This window comes from Anomaloglossus baeobatrachus, chromosome 5 (genome assembly GCF_048569485.1).
Source record: "Anomaloglossus baeobatrachus isolate aAnoBae1 chromosome 5, aAnoBae1.hap1, whole genome shotgun sequence".
NCBI classification, from domain to species: Eukaryota; Metazoa; Chordata; class Amphibia; order Anura; family Aromobatidae; genus Anomaloglossus; species Anomaloglossus baeobatrachus.
Window position 1 is genome coordinate 519,292,572 of NC_134357.1, and position 15,477 is coordinate 519,308,048.

General features: G+C 46.8%; 1 protein-coding gene across 1 annotated transcript in view; it reads right to left on the reverse strand.

The window, feature by feature from the left end:
- Positions 1-7,085, reverse strand: part of LOC142312056 (oocyte zinc finger protein XlCOF8.4-like) — a 30,407-nt gene extending 23,322 nt beyond the window's left edge. The window contains exon 1 of the mRNA XM_075350935.1: positions 7,035-7,085. The gene's annotated coding sequence lies outside the window, so the exon portion shown is untranslated. The remainder of the gene's footprint in view (positions 1-7,034) is intronic.
- Between the last annotated feature and the right edge of the window lie 8,392 nt (positions 7,086-15,477).

Genomic DNA, 15,477 nt, shown 5'->3' on the forward strand with positions numbered 1-15,477 from the left:
GAGGCCCTGGGGGGGCTGGCTGCATGACACATGGAGGCCCTGGGGGGGCTGGCTGCATGACACCTGGGGGGGGCTGGCTGCATGACACATGGAGGCCCTGGGGGGGCTGGCTGTATGACACATGGAGGCCCTGGAGGGGCTGGCTGCATGACACATGGAGGTCCTGGGGGCTGGCTGCATGACACATGAAGGCCCTGGGGGGGCTGGCTGCATGACACATGGAGGCCCTGGGGGGGCTGGCTGCATGACACATGGAGGCCCTGGGGGCTGGCTGCATGACACAGGGAGGCCCTGGGGGGGCTGGCTGCATGACACATGGAGGCCCTAGGGGGGGCTGGCTGCATGACACATGGAGGCCCTGGGGGGGCTGGCTGCATGACACCTGGGGGGGGCTGGCTGCATGACACATGGAGGCCCTTGGGGGGGCTGGCTGCATGACACATGGAGGCCCTGGGGGGGCTGGCTGCATGACACATGGAGGTCCTGGGGGCTGGCTGCATGACACATGGAGGCCCTGGGGGGGCTGGCTGCATGACACATGGAGGCCCTGGGGGGGCTGGCTGCATGACACATGGAGGCCCTGGGGGCTGGCTGCATGACACAGGGAGGCCCTGGGGGTGCTGGCTGCATGACACATGGAGGCCCTAGGGGGGGCTGGCTGCATGACATATGGAGGCCCTGGGGGGGCTGGCTGCATGACACCTGGGGGGGGCTGGCTGCATGACACATGGAGGCCCTGGGGGGGCTGGCTGTATGACACATGGAGGCCCTGGAGGGGCTGGCTGCATGACACATGGAGGTCCTGGGGGCTGGCTGCATGACACATGGAGGCCCTGGGGGGGCTGGCTGCATGACACATGGAGGCCCTGGGGGGGCTGGCTGCATGACACATGGAGGCCCTGGGGGCTGACTGCATGACACAGGGAGGCCCTGGGGGGGCTGGCTGCATGACACATGGAGGCCCTAGGGGGGGCTGGCTGCATGACACATGGAGGCCCTGGGGGGGCTGGCTGCATGACACATGGAGGCCCTGGGGGGGCTGGCTGCATGACACATGGAGGCCCTGGGGGGGCTGGCTGCATGACACATGGAGGTCCTGGGGGCTGGCTGCATGACACATGGAGGCCCTGGGGGGGCTGGCTGCATGACACATGGAGGCCCTGGGGGGGCTGGCTGCATGACACATGGAGGCCCTGGGGGCTGGCTGCATGACACAGGGAGGCCCTGGGGGTGCTGGCTGCATGACACATGGAGGCCCTAGGGGGGGCTGGCTGCATGACACATGGAGGCCCTGGGGGGGCTGGCTGCATGACACCTGGGGGGGCTGGCTGCATGACACATGGAGGCCCTGGGGGGGCTGGCTGCATGACACATGGAGGCCCTGGGGGGGCCGGCTGCATGACACATGGAGGTCCTGGGGAAGCTGGCTGCATGACACATGGAGGCCCTGGGGGGGCTGGCTGCATGACACATGGAGACCCTGGGGGGGCTGGCTGCATGACACATAGAGGCCCTGGGGGGGGGCTGGCTGCATGACGCATAGAGGCCCTGGGGGGGCTGGCTGCATGACGCATAGAGGCCCTGGGGGGGCTGGCTGCATGACACATATAGGCCCGGGGGAAGCTGGCTGCATTACACATGGAGGCCCTGGTGGGGCTGGCTGCATGACACCGGGTGGGGCTGGCTGCATGACACATGGAGGCCCTGGTGGGACTGGCTGCATAATACATGGAGGCCTGGGGGTGCTGGCTGCATGATACATGGAGGTCTATGGGACTGCATAATAAACATGAAGGACACCTTATACATAGACTATAGCAGCGCATTATACATGGAGGTCTATGGGGCTGCATTATAATACATATAGGACTATGGGGGCTACATTATAATATATGGAGGACTATGGAGGCTACCTTACACATGGTCTGTGGGGGTGCATTATAAAGCATGGGGGACTGTGGTGCAGTATAAAATATGGAGAACTATGGGAAGGGAAATGCATTATAATACATGGAGGACTATGGGGGTGCATTCTAATATATAAAGGGTTATGTGGGACCCTTTATACTATATGGAAGGCTATGTGGGGGCCATTATAGTATTTGGAGAACTATATATGAGGGAGGAAAAAGATACAAGTATGGGATGGGAATGTTTTGTGCTGAGGGAAAAGGGCTCTTTCCCATGCTCTGCTATACATCTCTCAGCACCCAGCTTTCCCATGCTCTGCTATACATCTCTCAGCACCCAGCTTTCCCATGCTCTGCTATACATCTCTCAGCACCCAGCTTTCCCATGCTCTGCTATACATCTCTCAGCACCCAGCTTTCCCATGCTCTGCTATACATCTCTCAGCACCCAGCTTTCCCATCCTCTGCTATACATCTCTCAGCACCCAGCTTTCCCATGCTCTGCTATACATCTCTCAGCACCCAGCTTTCCCATCCTCTGCTATACATCTCTCAGCACCCAGCTTTCCCATGCTCTGCTATACATCTCTCAGCACCCAGCTTTCCCATGCTCTGATATGGGAAAGCTGGGTGCTGAGGGAAAGATGTATGACAGAGCATGGGAAAGCAGGGTGCTGATAGAGGGATTTTAGATCATGGGAAACCTGGGTGCTGTGGGTAAAAGTCAAGTGTCAGCATCATTATCCCGTACCCTAAGTGTTGTGTACATGGAGGGGGGCCCCGGTCCAAAGTTTGCACCAGGGCCCATCAAACTCTAGTTACGCCACTGGTCATATCCCAACCTGTGATACTTTCGATCAATCTGGCTCTGAACTGTGGATCAGGAATATTTGGTGCATATATGTTTGCTAAGTTGTAGATAGTGCCCTCTATCTTCACTTTCACCAATAATAATCTCCCCATAGGGTCTTCTGAAACCTCCAGAACTTCATGACTAATATGCTTATTGATCAATATAGCTACCCCTCTTTGTTTTCTCGTAAATGACGCTTCTGCGCATACAGCATATTTTCTGCTGTGAAGAAATGGGTGATTGCCCTTCATCCAGTGTGTTTCCTGTAAGAAGACAATATGGCAATTTAAACGATGTAGATAATTTAAAACTTTTTTCCTCTTAATAGGAGAGTTTAACCCGTTAACATTCCGGGAGCACCAATACAGCGATTTAATCGTGGACACATTTGTGCTCTCTGTGTTAGTCATTTATCCTATTCCAGAAGGAGGAATTAATTGTAAAATTATAAACAACCTATTTGGGTTCCCATGTCCATCCCAGCGAGTAAACGCGACAACCCATATGAGAGCTAAACTAAAGGTAAGCACGCAGAGCCCCCTAACCCCTTCCCATCTAAACAAAAACCTTAATCTAATGACAATGTCACCTGCCTCTCTGGCAATCCTGACACTGAAAAAAAAAAGGAAAAACAGAATGAACATCAGAACTGTAGCACAGTGACGTCTCCGATTTAAGTGTCTGTGTTGACTGCTGGCGAAGCTCCATTGTCCTGAAGAAGGTAATTTAAAGCCAACTTAGGATCTTCAAAAGTCCAATTCTTTCCCCCTGTAGTGAAGCGTAGAACAGCAGGATACAGTAGACTGAAGCGAATATTTTTTTACGCCAATAGTTTGCATACTGGATTGAAGGCTTTGCGTCTTGTTGTCAAGGCTGCTGAGTAATCTTGGAACAAAAGCAGTTTAGAGTTATTGTAGGTAAGTGAGCGATTTTTTCTAAATGCTGTCAGCAATCTGATCTTGTCTTGGAAGTCCAGGACCTTAAAAATTACTTGTCTGGGTCTGACCTCTCCATCATTTCGAGGTGGGCCCACTCTGTGGGCCCTTTCAATAGCAATTGGCCCCGACTTTAGATCCAATTTCAAAGCTCCTGGTAGCCATTCTGAAGTGAGTTTCAGTAGATCAGCTTGCCGAACCGATTCAGGGATGCCCACCAACCTTAAATTATTGCGTCTGGACCTGTTCTCAAGATCATCTACCTTGTCCAGCAATACAGCAATGTCCTTATTCCTGCTCTCCAGCATCTCTGAAATTTCCTTTACAGAGTCCTCCATGTCAGAGACCCTCTGCTCCACATCTGTTAGCCTTGAACCCTGGGCATTAACTTGGGTGACTATAACGTCTAATGAAGACTGGAAGGCTGCCAGCCGCCCATCAATCACCGGCATCAAGAGATCCGTGATGGCCTTAGCAGTGACCTGGGGTGCGTCTGTAGTTGCCTCAGGGGAAGCCCCTGGTGATGGGGGTGCATTTTGGTTTTGTCTTTGCGGTCTAATTCCTTTACTTGGTTGTGTGGCATTGCTCTTACCCACAAATGTATCCATAGTAAGAACTGTAAATATGGAGCTTCTTTAGAGACTGTGGTGACGTCACAATAACATAAGCTTAATTACATCTGTGTGGTAAACTTGGCTGTTTCACAATTATTTCCACACTGTGTATGAGAGTGTATTGATGTTACTTGAAAAAGACCAGTCAGAAGGGCAGGAGGCAGGCCAGATGACTGATCCCACTTCTTTTTGTTTTTCACCCTCTTCTATACTGTCAGTGCTGGTGAAGTGGTGAAGTAGGGGTTAATCAAGTTGAGCTGTGATGCACTTCAGGCTTATCTGCCTCTGTTTACTGTTGCAGATTACAGGCCTTGTGCAGCAGCCATTTAAGATGAGACCTGCAGGGATGTATCTGCCCCCTTCACAGCCCCCTGTTTATCTCCTGACCTGCTCTCACAGCCGAATGTCTCCAGGGGCTCTCAGCTCCCTCCTCACTCACAGTATCTCAGACGGTGGGCCTGTCCACAGAGCTCTGTGTGACAGGTAAACACAGTGTGCAGTCCTGTTTGCTGAGCTTGCTGCTGCTCGGTGTGATGAGCTTCTAGGACCCCCGGGGACACAGGAGAGTCGGGCTAACGCTGCACAGCCCTTGTCCTGGCTATATCCCCACTGCCTGGTTTTCGGTAAGCCCTCTGCTGATTTCTATTTGGGCTTTTCTCAGGCTGTAACAGGGAGCTCTCTTAAGAAGCAGCCATTCCAAAGCTCCGCCTCCCGGAAGTCATACCATCCTTTTTTTAACAAAGAAAAATTCCACGTCAACAGGAGAGGTGGACCGCCATGTATACCCCTTGGCCATACATTCTGTTATGAACTGGTAACCGTGGACGATCACAAAAATCCCACTAATCAGGAAAATACAAAACCACAAGAGTAGTTGGAAATTAAGCAATCCCCCTTCTGTATCTATCGGACAACACTAGAAGTAGCAGTGGGATGTACCTAATACACCTAGACCCCTCGTCACTGCCGGAGAAACTTGCTACACCTCAAAGATAGAAATGAGAAATCCTATCTTGCCTTGGAGCAGTCCCCAAAGAAATAGCAAGCCCCCAACATGTAAACGGCGGTGATGTAAGGAAACACAATACACAGAAAATATAGATTAGCAGGTGAGACCCGACTTACTAGATACAACAGGACAGGAAAGAAAACGGATTGCAGCCAGCAAAAAACCCTGCAAAAAATACCAAAACTCCTGATAGAAAAAATTCTAAGGCTACACAGTCTCTCCCCCACTATATCATGTACTCTTGTGCCAGGCACTTTAAACAGAACTGCAGATATAATGGGAAGAAACAAAATCACAGAATAAATAATATTCTAAAGTGCAAATAATCCAAGCATGAACAGGGAGCAAGCTCCCTTTCCTGCTGGAGAAACTGCCCTGCTCACAAAAGCAGAAACACAGATCCTCACAAACAAGAAACCAAAACACAGAACAAAATGGAATAAGCAGAAACATCCTTAAGTGCAATTCCAGCAATTAAGCACAAAAACTAGTAAAGTTATCTGGAGTAGATTCAGGCACAGAATAAATGGGAGAAACTGAAGAGAAAACTCCCAGCCATCTTCAGAAGCAGTAGGAAATGAACATAAATGAAGTGCACGCAAGCAAAGGGTGAGACACAGAGCAAGGAATGCGCAAACACGGTTGTACAGGGTCATACAGGAATGATGGAATAAAAAAAAAAAAAAGTAAAACACAATACATGTAAAGCCTCCCAAACCTATATAAAACAAAATAGGAGATTACTGGGTAGAGATTCAAACAAACAAGCTGCAGGGAATAGCAATAGCAATGTCTCAATAAGAAAACCTTAACCAAGGAGCTGGGACTGCAAACGACCATCCATCCAGAAATATAGCCAGCACTGAGTCATGTAAGTATGAGTATAAATAGCTCCTCCCAAAATTTGGCAAACCAAACGAGAAAGTGCACACACCTGAAAAAAACGCAACAAGAGAGAAAAAGCAACCGCACATGGATCAGATGCACACCAAAAGTATAAGATAAAATAGCCTTTATTGTATACCAATTTTAAAAACATTTAAAAAGGTGCAAAACATGCAAACAGCCAGAGGTGGAGGCAGGAGTGCCCTGGGCAAAAAAATCACAACAGCATCACATAACGGTAATAATTACATACATGAGTAGATTAATCAAAAATGCTGTAAAGAAAAAGTGCCAATATATAATGCTGAATGCCCAACAATGTTAGGTCTGGACAACCAGGAGCAATAGAAGTAACATAAATCAGCCAGATATATGCAATGTTCCAAGAAGGGGATAGTAAATATAATAGTACGAAGGGAGGGTCACAGGTACACAATTTGCGCAAAAAATGAAATACAATAATACAAAGCATAAATCACAAATACGCAAGAAATGAATCTGAGTAGGAGGTCTCAGAATAGGAATAACAAAATAAATAACCTGAATACAATCCCTGAACCTGCATCATAAAGTGCAATGTGTATAACCCATGTAAGTACCAAGGGGTTAATGCTGACAAGGAACTACAAAAGCACCTGGTTTAAGGATAAATACCCCAAATGGCCAATGATGGCAATGAAGGACAGGCACTGAAATAAAGCAAAAATATGCCCAGGGCAGGCAGGCCGACGCGTGTCGCCGCCTAAGCGGCTTCCTCAGGGCAAGTGCAATGGTATACAAAGAACCGGCATATTAAATACACATAGTCATTAAGGAAAGTGCACAAACCTGTAAGGTCCGGAGCTCAGAAAGTGTGTGGCTGAACGGCACCATGTGTAGTGCATATGCAGTTAAGTACTACGGTGGGACAGAGTGGACAAAAATGTTGAGGCAGCAGAACACTGTAACAGGAAGCTAGCGTCCATAGCAACTATAGCAGAGCGTGGCAACACCAGCACAGAAAAAAAAAACCCCCAGGCAATGAGTCGAGATCACACATAAGAGGTAGTGACACATATAGAGGAGGTAATAAAGATATAACCAGTATCAACATGATAAAAATAAACACACAGGCAACCATGAATAGATACGTTTAGTAATGATAAATGCGGATGCATCTAGATCTCTGTGGCAGAATAAGCAAAGGACTGATTTTATGTGTAGATCCTAATAGCAGCACAAATTATATATATAGCAACATGTGCATATAAAACAGAGAGCATGCATCCGCATGCACGTGTGCACCCGTGCACGCAAATGCATGTACAATCTGAACACAGAGCACTCCGAGCGGCAAACAGACAGATGTATCTATTAAATAAGTAAGTGGAACATGGCCCCTGGCAAAGTATGGCCGAAATAAGGACATGATGATATCGTACAGAAATTCATGAATTGATTTGCAAACTGAAAATGTGACGGAAGGGGGAGGTAGGGCAGGGGAAGGGGAAGGGGGGGGGGGGGGGGAGGGAGAAAAAGGAAACCAGGCAATGGGATGGCAAAAGATAAGTCTGTCACATGAGACCCTGGTAACAAGTAGACCTACAAAGAGGTGTATATTTACCGGTCATCCGCCGTACCAAAGTAATCAGCATTATATAAAGGCACGAGGTCACACAGAAGCAGAGCCCAATGTGTTCAATCATGAGGCAAACATCAAAAAAAAAAAAAAAAAAAAGGTTGTGGACATAGACATGTATTACTGAGACGCATAGGCAGAAAAAGTCCAAATAAAGAAGGTCCATCAAAATGAGCGCAGTAAAGAGGGATCAATCAGCCAATGTTGTTCTCAAATTCATGAGTGTGTCCTCCAGAGCCCAAAATGTGAGTCAGATGAGATGGTGCCATCATGTAGTACCAGGATCACACGGAAACTACAAAAAAAGAATAAATAAACATGAGGTTAGCCTAAAAATCCCGTAAATAATAGTTCCTCATTGAGCCCCGTGGGTGTTACCGAATGTAAATTATAAATCCAACGGGACTCATTTTGAAGAAGCCATCTGGAGCAAGAGCCACCCCTAGCGTTGCCAAAATATTTCTGTAGACCAATGACTCTGGCCCCACGTGGATTGCCGTGATGATTGGCCAAAAAGTGTGAGGCCACGGAGGTAAGAGGTTTACCTTTTCGTGCATCAGATGCCGCCAGATTGATTGTTGAAAAATGTGTCTGAATACGTTTTCGGAGCTCCTGTGTGGTTTGACCTACATAAATCTTTTCGCAGGGACAGATAATGCAATAAATTACATTTCTAGATTTGCAATTGATGTAGGCCCTAAGATGGTGAACAGTAGCATCCTGTGGGTTTTGGAATGTATCGCGTGTTGCGTGCATGAACTCACATATGCTACATTCCCCACAGGGAAAGGAACCCCTTAACGTGATGCCCCGCAGCAACTTGGTAGAGGGTCTGGTGAAATGGCTACGAGTCAAGACGTCTCTCAAATTAGGTGCTCGGCGAGCTGTCAAGAGGGGATGTGGAGCCACCACCATGGACGTCTGTGTGTCAGAGGTAAGAATAGGCCAATATTTCTGTAAGATTCCTCTTACCTTGTGCCAGCTATTGTTATAAGTAGTGATGAATCTGGTATACTTCTCCACCTGAAAAAAAGTGAAACAGGAAGGCAGAGAATAAGAATGAAAGGAAAGAAAGAAAGAAAAAACATCCTTCAGCAGTTGAAACAACACAAAACAGGCTGTGGTCCAACCAAGGGAAACCAACCAACAATCAGAGATCACAGGTTCAAACCCAAGATTGGAGCCATGACATGTGAGCTTGTGAATGTGAGCTTGCCTACGATGCTGTGAACAGGCAGATGCGTTTGTCTATGATCACACACTTGTCATACTAAACACATGTTCCGACAGTATACTTTCTGCAGGGTAGGCCAGCACCTCCAAAGTGTAAATTGTAAGCTCAGTCCAGGTGTCCAGTTTGGAGACCAAGAAGTTAAATGGGGCAGACCCAACACTCTGTATGTGGAGAAGTCTGGACAGATACTCTTCCATGATATTGTTGAAACACTGCCTCCTGCTAATACAGAACGTATCAGATGGTGCTGAATGTTGTGGCATGCTGAGGAAGTTTTTCCAAATTTCGGCCTGGAAAACCCTCCCTTCTGAGGTGGTGCCGGTACCCCAGCTTCGTTGGTGATTTTCTCCTTCTCCTCTACCTTGTGCGTCTACTGATCCCCTGCAGTCAGGTGGGAACGCTGTCCAAGAGCCTGGTGCAGAGTGGCCACACAGACCTCATTTGTTCAAGAGTACCTCCACAAAACTTTCACCAAAATTCCTCCACAGACCTTTTTTTAAAAGAGTGTCCCCATAGAGCCTAGTGCAGAATGACCACACAGACCCTTTTTTAAAAGTACCCCCACAGAACCTGAATTAAAATCACCCTCCCCCACAGACCCTTTTTAAGAGTACCCTCACAGAACCTGGTAAACTGTAACCACACAGACCCATTATTAAAATTCCTCCCACAGACTCTTTTTAAGAGTACCCCAAATATCCTTTTTAATTGTACCTCAACAGAGCCTTTATTAAAATTCCCCCCACATCGTTTTTTTAAGAGTACCTCCAGAGAACCAGGTGAGAGTTGACACACAGATCCTTTTTTAAGCGTACCCCCACAGAGCCTTTTTTAAAAGTCCTCCCACAAAGCATTTATTAAAATCAAATCCCTCTCACAGATCTTTTTTTTTAGAGTACCCCCTTTGCCTGGTGAAGAGTGGCCACACAGACCATTTTTAAAAATTTCCCTAAATACCTTTTTCTAAGAATACCCTCAAAGAGCCTGGTGGAGAATGGCCACACAAACATTGTATTAAAATTTCCCCCACAGAGCCTTTTTAACCCCTTAAGGACAAAGCCAGTTTTGTCCTTAATGCCCAGGCCATTTTTTGCAATTCTGACCAGTGTCACTTTATGAGGTTATAACTCTGGAACGCTTCAACGGATCCCGGTGATTCTGACATTGTTTTTTCGTGACATTTTGTACTTCATGATAGTTATAAATTTAGAAAGATATTTTTTGCTTTTATTTGTGAAAAAATCGGAAATTTGATGAAAATTTTGAAAATTTTGCAATTTTCAAACTTTTAATTTTTATGGCCTTAACCCAGAGAGTTATGTCACACAAAACAGTTAATAAATAACATTTACCACATGTCTACTTTACATTAGCGCAATTTCTGAAACAAAATGTTTTGGGGTTAGGAAGTTAGAAGGGGTCAAAGTTCATCTGCAATTTCCCATTTTTTCAACAAAATTCACAAAACCATTTTTTTAGGGACCACATCACATTTGAAGTGACTTCGAGAGGCCTAAGTGACAGAAAATACCTAAAAGTGACACCATTCTCAAAACAGCACCCCTCAAAGTACTCAAAACCACATCCAAAAAGTTTATTAACCCTTCAGGTGCTTCACAGGAACTAAAGCAAAGTGGAATGAAAAAAAGCAAAAAATAAAATTTTACCTAAAATGTTGCTCTACCCCAAATTTATTCACTTTTAGAAGAAATAACACAACAAAATGGACCCCAAAACTTGTTACCCACTTTCTTATGAACGCGCCAACACCCCACATGTGGTCAGAAACCTTTGTTTGGACAAATGGGAGGGCTCGGAACAGGAGCAGCAATATTTGAATTTTGGAAAGCAAATTTGGCTGAAATAGATTGCGGGCACCATGTTGCATTTAGATGTCCGCTAAGGTACCTAAACAGCAGAAACTCCTCACAAGTGACGCCATTTTGGAAAGTGGACCTCTCAAGGCTTCTATCTAGGGGTATAGTGAGCATTTTGGATCCACAGGTACTTCACAGATTTTTATAACGTTACATTGTCACATTGAAAATTTTCATTTTTTTCTCAAAAATGTTGCTTTAGCATCAATTTTTTCACTTTTTCAAGAGGTAATTCCAAAAATTTCACCCCAATGTTTGTTACCCACTTTTTTATGAGCGCGGTGATACCTCACTTGTGGTCTGAAATCTTTGTTTGGAGAATTGGGAGGGCTTGGAACGGAAGGAGCAATATTTGAATTTTGGAAAGGAAATTTGGCTGAAAAAGATTGCGGGCACCATGTCGCATTTGGAGGACCCCTAAGGTATGTAAACAGCAAAAAAACACCACAAGTCACCCCATATTGGAAACTAGGCCCCTCAAGGAATTTATCTAGATGTTTGGTGAGTACCCTGAACCTCCAGGTGCTTTACAGAAGTTTATAATGTTGAGCCATGAAAATAAAAAAATAAAATTTTACCACAAAATTGTTACTTCAACCAGGTAGCTTTTTTTTTCACAAGGGTAACAGGAAACAAATCACCATGAAATTTATTGCGCAATTTCTCCTGAGTTTGGTGATATCTTGTACGTGGTGGAAATCAACTGTTTGGGCACACTGCAGGGCTCGGAAGAGAAGGAGTGCAACTTGACTGCAAAATTGGCTGGAATCAATAGTGGACGCCATGTTGCATTAGGAGAGCCCCTGAGGTGCCTAAGCAGTGGAGGTCCCCCACAAGTGACCCCATTCTGGAAAATAGACCCCACAAGGAATTTATCTAGATGTTTGGCGAGTACCCTGAACCCCCAGGTGCTTCACAAAAGTTTATAATGTTGAGCTGTGAAAATAAAAAAAATATATTTTTACCACAAAATTGTTACTTCAACCAGATAGCTTTTTTTTAACAAGAGTACATGGAAAAATATCAGCATAAAATTTATTGTGCAATTTCTCCTGAGTATGCTGATACCTTATGTGTGGTGTAAATCAACTGTTTGGGTGCACAGCAGGGCTCGGAAGGGAAAAAGTGCCATTTGACTGAACAATTGGCTGGAATAATTAGCGGACGCTATGTCACATTTGGAAAGCCCCTAAGGTGCCTAAACAGTGGAGGTCCCCCACAAGTGACCCCATTCTGGAAACAAGACACCTCAAGGCTTTTATCGAGGTGTATATTGAGCATTTTGAATCCACGAATACTTCACAGAATTTGATAAGCTTAGGTTGCTGCCATATTGAAATTTTCATTTTTTTCACAAAAATGTTGATTTAGCGACACATTTCACACTTTTTCAAGAGGCAACAACAAAACATGTACCCCACAGGTTGTTATCTAATTTCTTGTGAGCGCAGGGATACCCCACATGTGGCCAAAAACCTTTGTTTGGATAAATGGGAGAGATTGGAATGGAAGGAGCACCATTTGAATTTTGGAAAAGTTGAAGTAAATTGCGCTCACCATGTCACATTAGCAGGGCCCCTTGGGTACCTATACATCAGAAACCCCCCCCCAAGTGACCTCATTTTGGAAACTGGACCCCTCAAGGATTTTATTCAGGAGTATACTAAGCATTTTGAATCCACAGGTACTTCACAAAAATGTTGCTAGTACACAGTGTCAGCCTTCCTGCAGAGATGTGAGTGTTGTCCACGGGAGAACGCAGCTGCCCATGCCCACGATTTCGGTTCAGGCTGCTGTGGACTTTAGCTCTATTCTACCTGAAGAAAACACTCATCTCCGCAGCATAAATTGACATGCTGACGCTCGGGAAGCTGCGCCACAGGTCGGTTTATGCTGCAGAGAAAAGAAACACAGTGGGCACGGGATTTCTAAAAATCCTTCCACTGTGCTTCTACTGCACAACGCAGCGTTATGGACGCAGGGAAAACACTCTGCGCCCAAAACGCTGCAAACCCTGATTGTGGGCACACAGCGTAAAATGCTACAATGGATGAATGGATAGATGTCAAACATATATATAATGTCCACCCCCCTCTGCAGATTCTAAGCTGGCGCCCTTTAGTGCCTTTCATGTGACACTAAAGGGTGCCTAGCCTTGTATTTAGCCCAAAAGAAAAAAAAAAGAATTAAAATAAATGACGTGGGGTCCCCCCTATTTTTGATAGCCAGCTAGGGTAAAGCAGACAGCTGCAAGCCTGCAACCACAGCTGACAGCTTCATCTTGTCTGGTGATCAATTTGGAGGGCTCCCCAAGCTGTTTTTTTTTTTTTAATTATTTATAAATAAATAATTAAAAAAAAACAAACAAACGTGGGGTCCCCCCAAATTAGATCACCAGCCAAGGTGAAGCTGACAGCTGGGGTCTGGTATTCTCAGGATGGGAAGAGCCATGGTTATTGGACTCTTCCCAGCCTAAAAATAGCAGGCCGCAGCCGCCCCAGAAATGGCGCATCCATTAGATGCGCCAATTCTGGCGCTTCGCCCCAGCTCATCCCGCGCCCTGGTGCGTTGGCAAACGGGGTAATAAATGGGGTTGATACCAGGTGTGTAATGTCACCTGGCATCAAGCCCAGCAATTAATTATGTCACGGCGTCTATCAGATACCCGACATAACTAATTGACAGTAATAAAAAAAAAATTGACAACAAAAAAAAAATTATTTGAAAAAACACTCCCCAAAACATTCCCTGATTAACCAATTTATTGAAAAGAAAAGAAAAAAAAATCCGCTGTAATCCATTTGGACGTCCCACGTCGACTCTGGACCTTCTAGAATATGGGGGACACGTTCAGGGAACGTATCCCCCATTTTCTAGGTGTGCAGACCCTCCATTTGAGGAGAGTGGGTGCAAAGAATCTGCACCCACCCTCCCTGGGTCACAGCTGCAGCGTGCCGAGCAGCAGCAGCAGCAGCAGCCAGCGTCCTGAACACAGGAAGCTGACAGCTGCGCTCTGCACATGTGACCGGCGTCTGCTGTGAAGGAGCCGGAGGAGGGGGCCGTGGGGGATCAGCGCTCCGACAGGTATGTATGACACCGGGGAACACCGGGGGGGATAGGGGGGGACCCGGCAGGGCCTAGGGAGCAGGTTTCTGTCACATGTGTTATGGCACATACAACAGAAACCATAGGAACAGTGTGAATGTGACCGGCGCGCTGCTGTGCTCGGCGGTGCGCGCGGCCATCTTGGATTTTCGGGAGGGGGTTGGGGGTCGGGGGGGGCCCTTTGGGGACACCGGGGGACCGGAGGGAACCGAGAAAGAGATTTATCTCCCATCTGACATGTTTGATCATGCCAGATGGGAGATAAATCATTTTTTACCGGCGCGGTCATTTACTATAACTTGATGATCGGTATACGGTGTATACCGGTCATCAGGTGAACGGGGACCGGAAAAACCGGCCCGAATCATGATCTTCATTAAAAATTCATTTTTTATTTGTCAATACTTGTAAAACAGTCCATGTAGAGACGGATTAAGAACTTGGTCGTTCGAAACGCGTCCTCTAGTGGGGCAGTTGTGATAACATGGACTGTTTTACAAGTATTGACAAATAAAAAATGAATTTTTAATGAAGATTTTTCCATGGACTTGTTTGCTGGAATTTTTTCTAACCATGAAATGAGTTCTGCTACCTTCCTTTCCGTGCATGGTCCTGGATAAGCGGTCTCCGGCAAGAAGCAGGTGAGCTGGACAAAGTAATTTTGTTTGTGGTACAGATTCTGGCACCCTGACTGCTAACTTTTCTGATGACTGTGATCAGCTCAGGAAGATTGGGGCGTCAATTCACAGACTTGGAGGTAGGCCGGGGCCACACAGTGCACTAGTGCGATCCTCGCATGACACTCGGCTCACGCTGGCAGCACAGCGGGAGCCGAGTGTCATGAGGGTGTCCCAGCGACTAAGGTCCAATCATGCAATCGGACCTCAGCTGCGGGCGACGGTCTGGCACTGAGATTGGCAGGCCAGCGCTGCAGAGGGGAGCGATTTATCTCCCTCTCTCCTCCGTAGCCGGCTATTGACATTCTCACACTGAACTCGCAGTACACCGGTGTACCGCGAGTGCAGTGCGATCTTTCTCTCGTCCCATACACTTGAATGGGTGCGAGAGAAAGGGTCTCACATTACAGTCGCAGCATGCTGCGATTGTTTTCTCGGTCCGTTTAAGGCCGAGAAAATAATTGTTCATGGGTGCTGGGACATAGATTAATATTGGTCCGAGTGGAATGCGATGTTTTATCGCATTCCACTCGGTCCAATTTTCATGTCGTGTGGCTTAAGCGGGCTTTACACGCTGCGACATCGCTAATGCGGAGTCGTTGGGGTCACGGAATTCGTGACGCACATCCGGCCGCATTAGCGATGCCGTTGCGTGTGACACCGATAAGCGATTTTGCATCGTTGCAAAAACGTGCAAAATCGCTAATCGGCGACATGGGGGTCCATTCTCAAATCTCGTTACTGCAGCAGTAACGAGGTT